Below are 19460 nucleotides of genomic sequence, written 5' to 3' on the forward strand. Positions count from 1 at the left end.
ACCTTTTGAAAACACTGGAATCATTTAGATACTGAAGGCCAGATTTACCATGATTTTCCATCTGGGTTGCATCACTTTTGTGCCGCAGTTCCAAAGGAAAATCTTTTTTTGACATTTACTAAGCCATGCTTGAGTGGTTTAGTAAATACAAAAAAAATCAACACTGCCCATAGTACTGCCTTGCGTTCATTTGCTTCTTACAAGCATTACATAAGTTGAGCATAGGCGTTCCCATGCATCCACCCATGTATTTTGATGCAAATCCAGGTTTATAAAGACTTGTAAACATGGGTTTGCACCAAAATAGTGTGCCTACCGGACAGAAGCACAACAAGGAGAAATTTCTTTATTTAACACTTTCTCTCCACCACTGCTTTCATGACCACACTTTTCCTTCTCTTAGTCCTTACAGTAATTGAGGTGGAGTCTTCCAATAAGAGTGGAAGCCTATTATTTATTACTTAGAGTTCAACAGAACAAAAATCATTTTGCATCACATATAATAAATAGGAATATGCCTTAAAGGATTGTTTATGTACAAGAACGTGTCCTTTCCTGCACAAAAACATTCCTGCCCAAAATGCAGACACTTCCACTAGAGTGCAAGGATGCCTTCTTTGGTACTCAACAACACACAGTGCACAAGCACAATGAGAGAATAGAAATACTCTATATCTTTGTAAATGTGGAGCATTTCTGCTCTCTGCCTGTCTCGCAAGGCAGGCAGTACCACATTGCATGAAATAATAGTAAATGTCCCCCTGAATTGTTTTGCACATTTGGCAACTGCCCATCTTATACAGTGTGCATCTTATACTGTGGAAGCCTATCTTATACTGTGTAATGCTTTTTATACAAATGATCCATGCTTTCGCAGTGCTTCCTGATCAGGCTGGGATGTCAAAGCACTAGAAATACATGAGTCACTAGTCCCAATAAATTCAAATGAATAGCACTCTGTTTACAGTGATCCCTGACTCAGCCCATATTTCTCTTCTACTTGCATGTGCTGCATGTGAGGACTAGTAAACCTGCAATCATGCCAAAAGGTCTCCCTGCTACATGGCAGGGGAGCGGAGAGAAGTGAATGAGATACACTGAGAAAAGAGGGATGTTCAGTCAGGAGAGATGAGGAGCCTCAGTGCTCTAGAGTAGGCATAGTGAGGGCAGGTGTCTGATGGGGCCCGTGAGTGGATGGACTTCTAGGTGGCAGTGGTTTCCTCTGGGATGATGACAGGCCATGTGCTTGGCAACGGCTCTTTGGATAAGATTGGGAGGCATTTGGCGAGCTCTGCTGGGTCTGGTTGCGGTTAAAGTTGCTGTAAATGGTGGTGATTTTGTTGCTGAAGAATTGAGAGTCATTGAATTGGAGGTGGCTGATGGTGAGGTGAAATCTTTCACAAAGGTGAAGATTTCTTAGCTACTGTTGGTTCTGGCAACAATATGGTACCCCAAAGTTGTTGTTTGCTGATCCGAATCATTTGGTGGTAGTGTCTTAGATTTGAACATGCTCCTGGCTCATTCTCCGTTTGCACTCCACTTGTTTGCAGAGGTGTTTCATCAGTATGAGTTCCTCCATGTACCAACTGGCCTGAGGTTTGGATCTTGTTATATTGTTGTGTTTGATTGGGGGGGATGGAGTCAGTAGTGCCCCATTGTCTCCTGTGCAGGCTACTGCTGCAGAGGCCAAGGGGACACCATCCACAGCATTGTTAACTCATCCCCTGGTCCAGAGGAGAGATTCTCCAAATCTTCCTGTTTCATCTGCCACCGGCCAACCAGCCGGGGCAATGGCAGTAGGATGCGCTGGGGTCTAAGAGTACCATCCATGGGCACTTCCTCTTTTAAGGAACATGCCTTGCTATTTTCAGTGCTGTCCAACTCCAGGCACCCCAGTAATGCCAGGCGCCACAGATCTCTACACGGCAGCCGCCATCTTTCCAGGGTCATGACTGCCCATTTTGTTGAAGTTTTTGATGGATTTTTCGAGCCTGTTGCTACGTTCGGGAAGGTGGGTGTTGAGCATGCATATTCAAAGGTTCTTAATGTTATTCAAACTTTTGCATGATAAACATAGTGAACAGAAGTATCCCGTGACATGCTTATTGTGTCAAAGATATTGTTTACCAAAATACTGTGTTTCTATATTAATTATAAAAATGCCAAAAGCAGTGTGTCAAAATTAATGTGAAGGAGAAAATCAGCCAAAAAACGAAAGAATATCATTTTTTATGAAACATATTTGTTTTAATGATCTACACAAAATAGATCTATATTTAAGATATTATAGATTTAAACAAATAGTTGTACTCAATTATTTAGATTGTTGTTAAATATGTATCTATTTTTAAAGAAATATACATATATAAATAGATATATTCTTTAAACATTTAACAATAACTAAACATGTTTGAATACATTTTATTATAAATCTTAACAGTAAAATAAAGTGAAAATTAGGAAACATATTTACAGCCAACAAAAATGTGTAATCTAATTTAAATATATACAAAATAGTTGTGTTTAATACTTTATGCTAAATATACAAATAATATACTCATATATTTTTAACAAACCATAATAGCAATACTTTAACAATTTAACATCTTTATAAAAAATTGCAGAAACAAAAAAATAAATTCAAAATGCATATATTTAAAAATAATAATCAAAATAAGTTAATAAATATTAAATATAGGTCTCAATATGACCACAAGGCGGAAGCAAAGACCAAAGAATGAGAAGCCATGTCCTTTAAATTATATCCTGTGATTGCTGAATATAAAATCACAGTACTGACCTTATTTATTTAAATACTTGGACTAGTTGAATATTCATGGAATACTTGCCCACATTTCTCGTAGGAATAATCTCTTTTGGAAAGCCAGAGTTGACAGTACTTTCTTATGTCAGTTTTTACATAGCCAGTTGGGGGTATCATTTTGTTTCATTTAACCCTACAGAATAAATAATGCGGATTTCTCTCTCAGTGACATATCTTAGTAGATATGAGGCTGTTCCGCATTTCAAACTTGCTTTCAGGCTTGATATGATGCAGTTTTACCATTGATTGCTGCACTGTTTTTCATGAATTCTTCATAAATTTGCCCCATACTAGTAGAACTGAGCAGAGACCCCTACCAGGCTGCTGTGCTGAGGCTCAGGCAGCAACCCTCAGTGTCAGTGTTCATATTTACAACAAGAAATGGTAATGCCAAAAGTACCGCCTTTGATAGTTGGTCTTTAAAAGAAGAAGCAAAGCAAGAGGACTAATTTCCATCATCTATCTGTAAGAAGTGACAACCCGGATGCCCCATCATCCATCTGCAGATAAAGTTACATCACTAAATTTTCCATCATCCATCTGCCCTGAAAGTGACAACACTACCCCCACCCCAGGACCTACTTAATGGCTCCTGCAGCACAGACGCAAAGCAGACATGCAGAGTGGGCACGCTGCTGGCATGCCAAAGGCACACCAACGGCAAATTCAGTGCCTGTCCACACCTGGATCATGCCCAACGTGACAAAAACTGGTCCTCCCCCCACCTGCCGCTAACCCACTGCACCCCTCTATAGCCTCAACCCCGGCCACTGATTCATACACTGCTGCACCCTGCTACACCACACAATACCAAGGGAGCGTTCCCCTGTGCTTTCTGCAAGTTAACGTGCACTTACCTACCCCCAAAACTCACTGCACCCACTCCAACATCATTCAACACCCCACTTACTCATACTCACGCAGTCCTACATCCATCCACAGAACACAGCACTCACACACATATTCCTCAACACCTATTCATTCACTAGACGTACATTTCCTTGCTGAAACCTGGCTGAACTGTGCTTCTGCACCTGACAATGCCACAGCCATCTTTGAGCTACAAGATCACCAAGCAAGATAGACTTCTCAAGCCTGAATGTGGAATTGCCATCATCCACAAGAACAGCCAACTGCATCCCCTCCACCTCGATGAACACTTCATCCTCCAACATATAACACCAATCCTTCAAGCTTCACGTCACAGCCAATTTCACCCTAAGTGGCAATCTCATTGACAGGCCTCTGAGACTGCACATCAATTTCACCAGCACCATCACAGACTACATTGCACTACTCATCCTCGATGCTAGCATTTACATGCTACTTGGAGACCTGAACTTCCATCAGGAAGACCATGCCTACCCCACCTCAGAAGCACTCATCAAAGACCTTGCAAGACTCACCCAACAGGTAAAGGAGCCTACCCACTTTGCAGGACACCTCCTGGACCCTATGTTCACCACCTTCAACAAAATCAGAATCTACGAGCCTACACCAGTCTCCTGGACAGACCACACCCTCATCAAGTTCAGCATTCCCATTATGGTGCATTCCCAGGTCTGCCATTCATGGTAAATGTGAGAATGCACCAAAATCTATGAGTGTATGCATGGGAACACCCATGCTCCACCCAGGGAACTCCTCCTGGAGCACAGTAACTCACCGCAGTGACTTGTGGCCTTGCATTGCTTGGTAAATGTGACTTTAGTTTTGCAATGCCCTTGCGTTACCTCAAGAGACGCAATGGTAACACAACACTATGATCAATCTGGCCCCAACTATCCAAAGCTGAACAGTGACAAGACTGAAACTGTGATCTTTGAGAAGAGCATTTTACTGTGGGACTCAATCAACAAAGCTAGGACCGACACCATGTAGGAAAGTCCTCCTTTTTGCCCTGGTCACCCCCACACTTTTTGGACAGGTACTGGTGGTTACTGACTCTTGGTTGTGCCCTGGGTACTGCTTACCAGTCCCGGGGCCAGTGCTCTGTGTAAAGTGGATATGCAAATTAGGCTAATTATAATTGGCTAAGTCAACCTTCCTATAAGTCCCTAGTATATGGTAGGGCATGTAGGTTTAGGGACCCCAGCATAGATAGTGCACCCATAGGTGCACTGCTGAGGGGCCCAGTGTCATTTTAAAGGCAGGCCTGCCTTGCTGGCTGCTTTTAAATTAAAGTTATATGCAAATTCGACTTTAGAATTAAAAGTAGTTCCAAAGTCTTAAACTACCTTATTTTTACACATAAATCACCCCTAAGGTGTGCCCTATGTGCCCCTAGGGCTCGGTGCCATGTAACTATAAGCAGGGACCTTATAAAAATAGTTTTATAAGCCCTGGTGAGGTAAAAACTGCCAAATTCGTTTTTCCCTCATTGTAGTGAATGCGCCTTCATAGGCTAGAATGGGGAGATTTTATTTTAATTTTAAAAGTCCCCTTAAGTGACAGATACAACGAGTTTGGTATCAAACAATTGTTATAATAAATCCCACAGCTTCCAGTTGTGGGATTTAATATAACCTGTTCAGGTAACGAGTTTTAAACTCTACCTGAAAAGTTGTCAACTTCAGCCCTCCATTGTTTTTGCTGCTGTGCTCTGATTGGCCAGCCTCTCCTGGCAAGGCTGCCTTGATGAGGTGTGAAGTGGCACTGTGAAAAAACTCATTAGTAAACGTTGGAATATTCTACAGAGTGGCAGCACTCAGATCCCAAGGCCTCTTTTTGCTTTTAAAAGGTCTCCCAATATACGAGATCTGGTTGTTCATACACGTCCTCGTCAACAACAGGACCCAGCAAGACAGACTACTTTATGGAACTTGCCTCCAGTTACTGGACACCACCCTTGTGGTTCCTGTAACATCTGCCCTTTCACAAAACGAATTGACAGAGTGGACCTGAATTATTTTGGTACCTGGTACTTGAACAAACACACTAATTGCAATACACAACAGTGCATCTACATGATCTCCTGTCCTTGCAATTCAAAGTACATTGGGATGACAACTCTACCGGTGAAACAGAGGATTAATGAACATCAGAGCAACATTAGGTGCTCTTGCATTACAACGAAACTAAGCTCGCACTTTCTAGAAGCCAATCATGGCCCTGATGACATGTGGTGGATTGTCCTACAGGTGCCGAGATACAACAGTAACGATTCCAAATATCTATTTAGAATTGAACAACGATGGGTGTTTAGACTCAAGACTTATAGTGAGGGTTTAAATGATGAGATTCCTTGGAATACTTTGACACCCTAATTGTTAGAAGCCCTTTTATCTGAACCCTTACATTTCTTATGACCCATTGATCTACCTGAGGCCTGATAATAACTATTATTGAATTTGGGTCCTTTTTTGAGTTGTCTGTGTCAATCAGTATTTTTGTGGCTCCTTACTTTTAGATTTGTTCTCCTTCAGGTCATCAAAATACTCAGCCATTTAGAGCCCAGCTATCAGCTGAGATGTTTGGCAGCCTTTTTATATTCTACCGATTTGCGCCCCATTCATAAACTCTCTCTATATTTCAGATGACCCTTCTCTACACAGTATCTTACTGGGAAGTACCATAAACCTACAACCTGATGAGAGTCCCACTTTGATTTTTACTACCTTTTAGCCAGCAGAGTTATTATCACTTTGCCCAGTCACGGATACAACACAGTATATCCCCCTTTTTTAAAAGAGCTTTCACACGCTGGCCCAGAGTCCTAATACTATACGCAGGACTGGGCACAATACGGATTATGTTCAATTTTGTCTATCCGAGCAGACATGGCTTGGAGTTTCATGATGGCCGTCGGGCGTAAGACATGTCCTTTTTTTATGTCTATCCCTTCTGGGTCGCAACCACTTGTTGCTACTTCCGGATCTAGACGCGATCGAGCGCGTCTTCATTTATGTATTTAAACAGCCCCGCCGCGCTGCACCGGTGTCTACAGGCGCGCGGCTGAGGGCAGGTTACCAGTATCACTGAGGAGAGAATAAAGTAAGTCTGCCGTGTATAGAGGGCTTTCGTTTCCATTACACGGGGTCCGTTTGGAATGTGCATGCTCCTTACTTCACTGGGGTTTTCCAACATCTAGCCTTAGTTTCATAGCTCCTACTGGGCTTAACTTTTGTTGTAACCAATATAAAAATTAAGTAAGTCCTCCTTTGTACATAGGGTCTAATGTCTTGACTCTGGATCATTACCATTGTTTGTTACACTGGTTTTTGGCAGTAAGAAAGCCCCTTTGCTAAGGTCTTGGTCTGGATTTATGTATGTTGGATTTTGTGTGACAGTTTGAACTCCATCTACATGTTACATGACCAGACTTGCTATTGTGCATTTGGCGTTGCCTCCCATTGTTTTTAAACTATGAATATTTCAATGTATATTTCATTTGTACGTTACCACGTTGTTTTCATGCCTAGTAATTCTCCTTTGGTTGAGGCTTGTGCATTCCTAGGAAGCTCATTCTCGACTATGGGATGGTAAGCCTAGTTTTCCATTTTTTCTATTTCGTCTGTGGCACACTGGGGAGCTGTTTGCTGTGATTGCACCACACTGCGTCTCTTTTTACCTTTGCACTAATATACCTTTATCCTTTCACTTTTATGCAGGGCGACTGATTGACCAACTGACTTTGACGACTTGTCTTCATTCAGTAAGTGACTACCTAGTACTTTTTATTGCACTTTTTGAATAGGAGAAGTAGTAGTTACGGTCCTGATGAAGCGTCATGGGATCATTCGTTGACCATCAAGACGCGAAACATGTTGATCATGTTTTGACAGGATTAGGGGCACTACCTTTTGCCTCTGTGTAGAGTGTAGTGGGACATCATTCCCGCATTCACTCTCTATGGTTTTTAATCTTGGCCTGAACCTTTCCCCGATTCATTAAAGTGATGTTTAAGGCTCAGAGCTAAGTTTAACTCTCCCAATCTCTCCTACATACATCTATTTATATCTTTTCATAGTCAGTATTCATTTCAGACCCAAATTGGCAAGCTATCTATGGTTTAGCACATTCCGATTTTAGGGGTGGTCCGCCAGACATTGCAGCACCGGTCTGACGAGGAGATTGCCCAGTGATGAAGCTTTTCATCCTATTGGGTGCTTGAGGGCTTTCCTGATATCACTGACTGATTTCGACCCTGCATTCCTATCACACTATATATCTTTTTTGGAACAGTGTACCTTTCTATTTTATAGTAAGTCTCGGGAGACTGTACACTGGACCATCAACCTCCCAGTCCCTCCTCTTGTATTAATAAACTAGACATGACCACACAAGTCAACATCATCATCACCGCATGCTTCCATGACCTGAAGATGCTGAGGAAGGTTTTCAAAGCACTTCCATTCAGCGCACCTTGTAGCAATTAAGCTGGATTATGGGGATACCCTCTATTTTGGGATCAACAAAAGCTCACCAGAAGGCTGTGTACCATTCAGAACACTGCAACCAGAATCACTGTCAACAACCCATACCACACTAACATCATACCACACCTGGGGAGCTCCACTGGCTCCCCATATACAAACTAGTACATTTAAAACTCCTCACCTATACTCTCAAGACACTATATAAACATGGCCCAGCATACCTCAACAATTGCATCTGTTTTCACAAACCTTCCAGGCACCTCCACTTGTCCGTACTTCGTATGCCATCCCACATGTACAGAAAACCGGATCAAGACGTCAAACCTTCTCCTACATTGCTCCTAAAGTACAGGACAACCTACAGCTACACACAAGAGACGTGGCTTTTCAAATAGTCCTACTAACCCCTAGGAATGGCTAGAATCACATCTGCGCAGCACCATTATACGCTTCTTGATGATAGTGCACTTCAGAAATCTGCATACTATAATAACAATATGCTACCACCTGGACTCACAAGAGCATGTAAATCACTCTGCATTCCCATGGGCACACCTCTCACCCTGCACTTATACAGAGACACCACTTACCCTTCCCTCAGACCACTTGACATATGCTCAGACACCACTCATTCACCTGTGACCGACCACCGACACACTTGTCGTTCTGCACGCACACACTTGCCACCCTGCACCCATACTCCTCATAAACCTTTCACACACCACTAAAACCACTCACTGTGCACAGTCATGCACTACTCACCCACTGTTCATTCACAAACTGCTCTTCCTGCAGAAAGACACTTTCAACCTCCACTGAGGCACCTGTCACCCGGCACACTCACCCTGAACTCACACTCTGTTCAGACCCTTCTCACCTTGAATTCACACTGCTCACCTTGAACTCACACACCTTTTATCTTGCACTCATCACCGTTCACCCTGAACTTACAAACCACACATACACATCTCAAACAGATTTCACTCACCGCTCCCCTCGCATTCACTCACTCTGTACTCACCCACTACTCACCCTGGACACTCGTACACATTGCACACACACACACACACACAGCTCACTCCGCATATACACGTACAGCTCACACTACACATACCAACATCCCTCACGTTGTATCAACATCGCTCAGTTTGCACTCATGCACAGCTCTCACCCTGCACTCACACACACCTACTCTCATCTCGCTGCAGTCACAACACTCACAGCCCACTAACACTGACCGCTCACTTACACACACACGCACACCATGCAGTAAGACACTTTCACCTTGCTCTGGGACATTGCTCTCCCAGTACTAACACTAACATTCATAAATTACTGCTATTTCATCATGAGACTCTGTTCACCTGTAATAGGCTAGTACCAAAATAACATTACTTTTCATTTTAACAGAATCAGGTTAAAAAGAATAAGGCGAAAAAACAAGGTAAGCTTGTGATACTGTCCAGGAATCGATGCTCTTTTGAGACAGAAAAATAAGACCAGGTGATGTAGATGAGATAAAAACTGCACATCCTTTATTACACATATGTAAGGAAATGCCTCCTTGGCATGGGTATCCCATGACTTTTCGCCTTTTGCTGATGCCAAGTTATGATTTTAAAGTGTACTGAGGCCTGCTAACCAGGCCCCAGCACCAGTGTTCTTTCCCTAACCTGTACTTTTGTTTCCACAATTGCCACACCCTGGCATCCAGGTAAGTCCCTTGTAACTGGTACCTCTGGTACCAAGGGCCCTGATGCCAGGGAAGGTCTCTAAGGGCTGCAGCATGTCTTATGCCACCCTGGGGACCCCTCACTCAGCACAGGCACACTGCTTGCCAGCTTGTGTGTGCTGGTGGGGATAAAATGACTAAGTCGACATGGCACTCCCCTCAGGGTGCCACGCCAACCTCACACTGCCTATAGGTATATATAAGTCACCCCTCTAGCAGGCCTTACAGCCCTAAGGCAGGGTGCACTATACCATAGGTGAGGGCATAAGTGCATGAGCACTATGCCCCTACAGTGTCTAAGCAAAACCTTAGACATTGTAAGTGCAGGGTAGCCATAAGAGTATATGGTCTGGGAGTCTGTCATGCACAAACTCCACAGCACCATAATGGCTACACAGAAAACTGTGAAGTTTGGTATCAAACTTCTCAGCACAATTAATGCACACTGATGCCAGTGTACATTTAATTGTAACATGCATCCCAGAGGGCATCTTAGAGATGCCCCCTGAAACCTTATCCGACTTCCATTGTGGGCTGACTAGTTTTAGCAGCCTGCCACACACAAGACATGTTGCTGGCCACATGGGGAGAGTGCCTTTGTCACTCTGTGGCTAGTAACAAAGCCTATACTGGGTGGAGGTGCTTCTCACCTCCCCCTGCAGGAACTGTAACACCTGGCGGTGAGCCTCAAAGGCTCATCCCCTTTGTTACAGCACCCCAGGGCACTCCAGCTAGTGGAGTTGCTTGCCCCCTCCGGCCACGGCCCCAATTTTGGCGGCAAGGCCAGAGGAGATAATGAGAAAAACAAGGAGGAGTCACTGGCCAGTCAGGACAGCACCTAAGGTGTCCTGAGCTGTGGTGACTCTGACTTTTAGAAATCCTCCATCTTGCAGATGGAGGATTACCCCAATAGGATTAGGGATGTGCTCCCCTCCCCTCAGGGAGGAGGCACAAAGATGGTGTAGCCACCCTCAGGGCTAGTAGCCATTGGCTACTAACCCCCCAGAAATAAACACACCCCTAAATCGAGTATTTAGGGGCTCCCAGAACACAGCAAGAGGACAGCGGCTCTGCTCCAAGAAAGAAGCATCTTTGCAACAAAGAAGCAACTTTGAAAGAGCATACGTTTCCCGCCGGAATCGTGAGATTTTGCACTCTGCACCCGACGCCCCCGGCTCGACTTGTACACTACAGGGAGGACTCCCCGGCGACTGCGAGCCCGTGAGTAGCCAGAGTTGACCCCCCTGAGCCCCCACAGCGACGCCTGCAGAGGGAATCCAGATGCTCCCCCTGACCGCAACTGCCTGCTTCAAAGACCCGACGCCTGGTAAGGACACTGCACCCGCAGCCCCCAGGATCTGAAGGATCCGACCTCCAGTGCAGGAGCGACCCCCAGGTGACCCTCTCCCTTGCCCAGGTGGTGGCTACCCCGAGGAGCCCCCCCTTGCCTGCCTGCATCGCTGAAGAGACCCCTTGGTCTCCCATTGAACACCATTGCAAACCCGACGCCTGTTTGCACACTGCACCCTGCCGCCCCCGTGCCGCTGAGGGTGTACTTTTTGTGCCGACTTGTGTCCCCCCTGGTGCCCTACAAAACCCCCCTGGTCTGCCCTCCGAAGACGCGGGTACTTACCTGCTGGCAGACTGGAACCGGGGCACCCCCTTCTCCATTGAAGCCTATGTGTTTTGGGCACCACTTTGACCTCTGCACCTGACCGGCCTTGAGCTGCTGGTGTGGTAACTTTGGGGTTGCCCTGAACCCACAACGGTGGGCTACCTTGAACCCAACTTTGAACCCTGTAGGTGGTTTACTTACCTGCTAAACTAACAAACACTTACCTCCCCCAGGAACTGTTGAAAATTGCAGTGTCCAGTTTTAAAATAGGTTACTGCCATTTTTGTGAAAACTGTATATGCTATTTTGCTAATTCAAAGTTCCTAAAGTTCCTAAGTGAAATACCTTTCATTTAAAGTATTGTTTGTAAATCTTGAACCTGTGGTTCTTAAAATAAACAAAGAAAATATATGTTTCTATACAAAAACCTATTGGCCTGGAATTGTCTTTGAGGGTGTGTTCCTCATTTATTGCCTGTGTGTGTACAACAAATGCTTAACACTACCCTCTGATAAACCTACTGCTCGATCACACAACCACAAAATAGAGCTTTAGAATTATTTCTTTTTGCCACTATCTTACCTCTGAGGGGAACCCTTGGGCTCTGTGCATGCTATTTCTCACTTTGGAATAGTACATACAGAGCCAACTTCCCACAACATAAACCTAGGAAAATAGGCAATGTTTCTAGTGATTTATTGATATATTACTGCCTGGTCACTTTTTCCCCACAAACTGAAATACTTTCTCTTTTGTCCTTTAAATATGTGTAGAGGGTCAGATGACAACTGCCCCCTACGCAATCACCTGGCCTATGTGGATCTGTCAGTTTTAAGGAATATGTGAGCACTAATGCATGCAGAGGATCACACCAGCTGTCAGCTAGGGGTTGGAACTCGAGCAGCTGCAATGGGTCCCACAAAGAAGAAAACAGGACTGAAAATGTTACTTACACGGTACACAACTAAGAACCTTTTGGAACTACAGATTTATCAATCTATACAAAACAATTTTAAACTCGACTGAGTAGTTGAAATGAATAGTAAAATGCAGACTCACATGCCTTTTTACTGCACCTGTGCGGTGATTGCTATTTGTTTATACTAGAGCCACCCTTACCCGTAGCAGTGCCCTATTCTGGAGCTTTTGTGCGCTTTACACCATTTGGATGACAGAATTGAGTGCAATTTGCCCAGAATCACACCATGAAGGCAAGTAAAGATTAGAACACAAGGGCCCATATTTATGGGAAACTAGCGTAGGGCATCGCCGCAAATCTTCTTGCTGAGCTGTCCTACGCCAATGTGAAAGAGCAGGAATGGACAGTATTTATGAACTACAGGGGTTCATTTACAAGGAAATGGTGCAGCGTGGTGCTGCAAGCCAGCTTGCTTCGCTGTGCTGCGTTATTTTGAAAGTTCAGGGATGCGTCGTACTTGCCGAAATACAATGCATCCCAGTAGGTTGGTCTGTGGCGGAGCACAAAATGCTTCGTAGCACCCATGCAGGAACCCTTGCGCCACAGTGCAAGTGTACCTACATTGCATGCAGGATTATTTTTGTGTCATTGAGACCCAATAAAGCATAGATAAGCAAACTCCTGAACTTCAGGGCCATAGCCAAGCATTGTGTGTGGCAGGTTCAAAAAGTTATGATGGGATGTGTTAGAAATAGGGTTTCTGATTGGCTAGGGTATGCACCTAAGCCAGGTGGAACCCACCACTCTAGTCAGGGCAAGTTAGTTACACACCAAAGATAACCTGTGCTCACACTTGGGTAGCTTGGCGCAGAGCAGTCAGGCTTATCCTCAGAGGCAATGTGTAAAGCATTTAAGCAACACACTAAAATCAGTGACACAATAAATCCACCACAAGAGACTCCACACGTGATTATATAAAATTATGTTTGTCTATATTGTATATGTCATAAGACTGAAACAACATAGATCATAAATATAGTGCATATAATGCAATGACTGAGATAGTACTCATTATTATTGCAAGGATCAACATCACAAGCATCATAACATCAGTAAATTACTTCACAATGGGTGCAGCGAGTAAACATTGTCTAAGCATTACTTTACCTGTATGTCACATCTAGATACTTTCCAAAGGAACGCATTATCTTTAGAGACAGCCCTCTCTTTGCACAAACGCACATACTGTAATTCATACCATATTACTATGACGATTTAGGGTGCATCACACCTGAGCACCTACTAAACTGTATATTGTAATGAGGTCGCGCGATGAGCTCCTTTGGGATACATTTAAGTATAAGGACATAGGCCGCAGAAACACCTGCACGCCTACTACATGAAGTACGATAATTTTTGAAACCTCGTATTCCTGAATGAAGCAGATTGAGCAGAAAAGGGGTCCTCCATCAAGGTTTCACTCTGTAATAATTGAGCTATGATCCAGGAAGAAATGCACTTCATAAGATTGGAATCCAGAGCCCTCAATGGCCAGCAGGTTTCTTCCTCGAGAATGAAGAAAAAAGGACTGCCCAGAGACTCAGAATGCCTCTGTGCAAAGAATACCTGCACTACAGATTTCGGCGGTGAAATCTCACTAGGTCCCCCGCTCGTGGACTAGACACAAGACGGCTGAGGGAAAGCCACTGATGCTACTCTTCAGCATGGCCCTTCTCCTCTGTGTGGCAGCTCAAACACGGGGGGGCTCAAGGAGGGGGTTCCCTGTGGAAGACTGCACATGGAAAAACACAGGCTGCTCTCCTCTCAGCATCTAGAGGAGGCGCCTCACATGTACTTCTGCGGTGAGTGCTCAACATGTGCATAGAGTTAATAAAGCGCTCACCACGCGCTAGGCATGAAGAAGAAGAGCAGAAACCAGAGCTCACAATGTGCTAGTTTTGTCCAACACAGAGCAGTTGTCCCCAGCTCCTTATGTAGCCCCCTGCTGTCAGACTTCAAACGTAGAGTCCCACAGCAGAGGGGCTTAAGGGCCACCTTTGATGGCCATGGGATAATACTTGGCGCAGGGTGAACAAAGAAAGGTAATATGCTGCAGGCAAGCACCTAGGGCAGTGAGCAAAATGGTGGTTTCTCCTGGTAGTACAATAGTCCCCTGGCAATGTACAAATTGTAGACCCAGCAGTGTCTGGTTACAATTCCAATGCAGTGTCTAGGTAGACCAGAGTCAGGGAGCAGCTGGCAGCAGGGCAACACACAGAAAAGCAATCTAGTGAGTACTTTAGGCCACTCAGCAAGTAGCAGGCAGCAGGGCAACTGCAGAAGAGCAGTCCAGATGAGTCCTTTAAGCAACTCAGCAGTCCTTCTGACAGAGGTTTGGTTCCAGATCCCAAAAAAGTACTCTGACTACATGGAGTCAGAGCCCCTGTACTTATAAATGCCTTTGACGTAGGAGGTGTCTTCAAAGGAACCCTTTTAAGTGTACAACAAACCTGTTCCAACCCTGCCCTGGCTCCAGACATCAGTAGTGGGTAAATCAGCCCTTTGTGTGAGGGCAGGACACAACCCTTAGAAATGTAAAGTGTGAACAACCTCTCCCTCTGACCAGCCCAGGATGACTATCAGTATGTAGATGAATGCCAATGTATCCCTGTCCCACCCAGCCCTTTCTGTGTTGTGGTTGCCTAGAAAATATGCACCAAATGTAGCTGTCACTCAGCCCTAGATGTGGATTGGAGTCAGACTGCAAAGCACATATAGTTATAAGCACAAAGAAATACCCACTTTCTAAAAGTGGCATTTCTAAAATAGTAATGTAAAATCCGACTACACTAGTAAGCAGGATATCTCACTACCATTCCAAACATATCAAACATGGCAACGCTACTCCTTTCAGATCAGGAATTACCACTTAAAAGTATATAAGATAATTCTCAATGCTAACAGCGAGGGGAACAGTCCACACAGTAGTGAAAAATGAAATAGGCTGTTTGTCACTACTAGGACATGCAAAACATAAAGGTACATGTCCTACCTTTTATTTAAACAGCACCGTGCCCATAGGGCTACCTAGGGCTTACATTAGGGGTGACTTAGGTGTGATAAAAGGGGAGTATAGGTCTTGGCAAGTAGTTTGAAATGCCAAGTCGAGGTGGCAGCAAACCGCACACACAGACACTGGAGTGGAAGGCCTGAGACAAGTTTGAAAGGCCAGTTTTGTGGGTGGCGCAATCAGCACTGCAGGCCCACTAGTAGCATTTAAATTATAGGCCCTGGGTATTTGGTATACCACTTTACAAGGGGCATACAGGTAGATAAAATATGCCAGATGGATGTAAGCCAATCATACCATGTTTTAAGGGAGAGAGCACATACACTTTAGCACTGGTTACAAGTGGTAAAGTGCCCAGAGCCCTAAAGCCAACAGAAAGAGGGTCAGAAAAATAGGAGGAGGAAGGCAAAAGGTTTGGGGTAACCATGCAAAAAGGGGCCGGTGCAACAGGATGTCTCTGCCTCTCCTGAAAAATAATCACAGGATGACCTGGTTCAATGCCTGCCTCTATTCCTCCCCCAGAAACACTCCATAAAAGGCAAGGTGAGGCTACAACAAGGATAAGAGGACCAGGAGAGCGCTATGTACCTCATTACACCAGATGCCTAGGGAGTGGGACATGCACAGACATAGTAAGGGGGCATTGGGGTGTGTCCAAGATGGCGGAGCGCTAGGACGTGTCCGTGTGCGCTCCGCCGCCTCGATCCTGCAAAGTGTCCTGCGGCCCATGGGGGGGCATTGTGAGCCCCCCCGGTGTTTGTCTCGCTCGGCTGCGGCCGGGCTTGAGTGGTGCCGCTCTCGCGGGTGACGGCCTGGCCCGCGAGATGGGCCTCTTTCCGGTGGTCCTTCAAGGTGTGGCACCGAGGACTGAGGGCCTGGGGGTCCCCCCTGGGCCCCACAGCAGCTTGATAGCACCGCGGGACCCAGCGCCTGACTAGCTGGACGCCCTGGGGAGAGGGGAGCTCCCTTGTGCTCGGCCGGTCCGGGAGCAATAAACAGGGCCTCCTCGCCCTGATGCTCTGGATTGGCGCAGTTTGCAGTGCAAGGCCCAGGAGAAGGTAGGGGCCTAGAAGTTCGCCTCCGGTTATTTTACCCCACCATCTGATCTTTTTATCTGTGTGGTCCTGCAGTGTTTTGGAAGGGTGCTTGAGCGGTCTGCTGCCGGGGGTGGCTCCGGGGGGTCGAGCTTCGGCGCGGTCCTGGACAGGGTGGCATACTTTGACAAGACCCGGACCGAATCCCTGGAGGCGCCACAGGATTGAACGGGCGAGGCGTGATCGGCTGGCACGACATAGCGACATCAAAATACAAGCGCGAGCTCTCAGTGAGGGATATGCTGGCAGGGACGCGCCTGACATCTGGGACAGTGGCGGAGGACCTACCTGAGACGAGGGCCCTGGAGAGTCGGGTGGAGACGAACCCAGAGGAGAATTCTCCCGTTACGAAGGGCTTTCTGTCCTCCCTGTTTGAATCACTCCGGGGAGATATTCAAGAGCTGCGTAGGGACATTTCACAGGAGGTGAAGGAGTTGAGGGGAGAGGTTACTTCCTTGGGTGAACGTGTATTGCAGCTAGAAGACACTGAGATCCCTCGCAGTGAAGAGATGGCGGGCCTGCAACAGGAGGTAGTCCACCTTCGTGAGCAGCAGGACCTCCTCCAGATGGCGGCTGAGGACTTGGAAAACCGCTCGAGGCGACAAAATATTCGTATCAGAGGGGCCCCGGTTGGCGCTGAAAAAGAGGACATTGGGGGCTACGTGGTGGACTTGTTTCGCTCCTTGCTTGGCGCAGAAGAGACACGGGAGGTAGTCCTGGACCGGGTACATCGAGTTGGGCGCGACGGAGGTCCTGGAAACCGCCCCCCTGACATTTTAGCATGTCTCCACAATTTTGTCCTTAAAGAAAAGATTTTACAGTGGGCCCGCAGCCTCCAGAGTGTTCTCTTTCGAGGGCATGAACTCCAGCTATTTCACGACCTATCTGTGCGGACTTTGCAGAGGCAGAGGGAGTTCAGACCGATCACGGACCACTTGAGAGCGCACAATGTGTCCTATTCCTGGGGCCATCCTTTCCGCTTGGTCTTCTGTTGGGAGGAGCAGCTCCGGCAGGTGAAATCCATTTTGGAGGCTAGCCGCATCCTGGATCTGGAGGACATAGGCCCGGAGGCGAGCGAGGGGGCGGTTCTGTAGGTGGGGGGCCCCCTCGTTGGCGGAGAAAAGAGAAGAAAAGGAAGCTGCAGCGCCCGACGGCCTCGGAGCTGCGGTTAGAGAGAGAGGCCGCTTTGAACAATGTGGCCGCCAGAACTTCGGCCTAGAGTGGACACCGGGTGGCTCCCGGGATTGCTTTTGGCCACATTGCTAACAATATGCTGATTGTCAAAGTGGGTCAGGGCGGCGGGGGCAGCGGACCTGTTCACCTGATCTGGTTGGATATACTGCCCTGTGGAGTCTGCACCTCGCGAGTATGGACGACCGAGGACTATTGTGTTCTATTCACCTGTTGTGCTTATTAGTTGTCTGTTGTTGGGTTTCCCTGCGATGCTGGCTTCTTGTGGAGATATCCTCAGGTTTGGGTGCTCTAGATGGCCTAGATATGAATGTGGGTGGTAGTCCTCTGTTGTGTCCCTACTTCCTTTGCTTGCTCCCCTCTGTATAGGCTATGATCATTAAATGTTTAAGCTTAAATGTCAGGGGGCTCAATAACTCTACCAAGAGGCTAGCTATCCTTTCAGCTTTAGAGAGATCGGGGATTCATATATGCCTTTTGCAGGAGTCGCACCTTGTCTCTACAGATACCTACTGTATGTGCTCTAAGTGGTTCCCCAGGAAGTTCTGGTCCTCGCTACCGTCCAAGCATGCAAGGGTGGCGATAATTCTAGCACGTTCATTTCAGGGGGAAGTGATATCACAATTGTACGAGGTCCCAGGGAGACTTTTGGCCATGAGGCTTAGACTGGGGTTTTTTTCCTTCACAATCGCTTCCCTTTATGCATCTAACTCCCAACAAGAAACCTTCCTGAGACGGTCTCTGACTCCGCTGCTCCAGTCCCCTGATGGTGCTTTACTGCTGGAGGGCGATTTTAAATTGTTGATGCATGGGGACCTGGATCGCTCAGGTCATCGGTATGGGCAGACGGGGTCCTTTTCGGACGCAGGGCGGCAGTGGTTGAGTGAGTGTGGTCTGGTGGATGTATGGAGGAATGCGCACCCCTCGCTGAGAAACTACTCCTTTTACTCATAAGCAACCAAAACATACGCTAGGTTGTTTTGAGGGGTGAGGTAATGTCCCTTTCTTCTAGGGACAACAAGGCAAGGCGTCGACTTAGGGGGGACCTGGAGCAGCGGGTGAGGGTTTTAGAGCGCTCACATAAACACACTGGTGCTCCTAGAATATGGAGAGAGCTCGAGAAGGTCCGTAAGCAGCTGAGGAGGCTGGACTGGGACAGGGCAGAGTACGCGGTGGTCCGTCTCAAACATAAGTATTATGTAGGAAGCAACAAGTGCGGGAAGTTATTGGTGCATATGTTGAGAGCGCAGCGTGCAGCATCAATGATAAAAATGGTGTACTCCCCCTCTGGAGCAGTTGCACACACGAGTGACCAAATAGCGCAGGCTTTTGCAGAATTCTATTGGAATCTATATAGGGCTGATGAGCCCGCTGCCTTAGCTCTGGAATCCTTCTTAGAGGACATTGCAATCACCCCCTTGTCTCTGAGAGAGGCAATCGCGTTAGATTTACCAAAAAGGGCAGAGAAGGTTATATCAGCGATCGCCCGGCTGCAGACTGGGAAGCCACCTGGCCCGATGGTTTCTCTGTGCTTTTTTATAAATCTTTCTGCGCGGAACTTGTTTCCGTTCTGGGGCGACTCTTTAACTCTTTTCATCAAACGGGCGCCCTTGCGCCTAGTATGCTAGACGCTACCA

General features: G+C 46.4%; 1 protein-coding gene across 1 annotated transcript in view; it reads left to right on the plus strand.

The window, feature by feature from the left end:
- Positions 1 to 19460, plus strand: part of LOC138246565 (chemerin-like receptor 1) — a 57163-nt gene that overhangs the window by 23075 nt on the left and 14628 nt on the right. The window contains exon 2 of the mRNA XM_069201244.1: positions 7435 to 7478. The gene's annotated coding sequence lies outside the window, so the exon portion shown is untranslated. The remainder of the gene's footprint in view (positions 1 to 7434; positions 7479 to 19460) is intronic.

This window comes from Pleurodeles waltl, chromosome 7 (genome assembly GCF_031143425.1).
Source record: "Pleurodeles waltl isolate 20211129_DDA chromosome 7, aPleWal1.hap1.20221129, whole genome shotgun sequence".
Lineage (NCBI taxonomy): Eukaryota > Metazoa > Chordata > Amphibia > Caudata > Salamandridae > Pleurodeles > Pleurodeles waltl.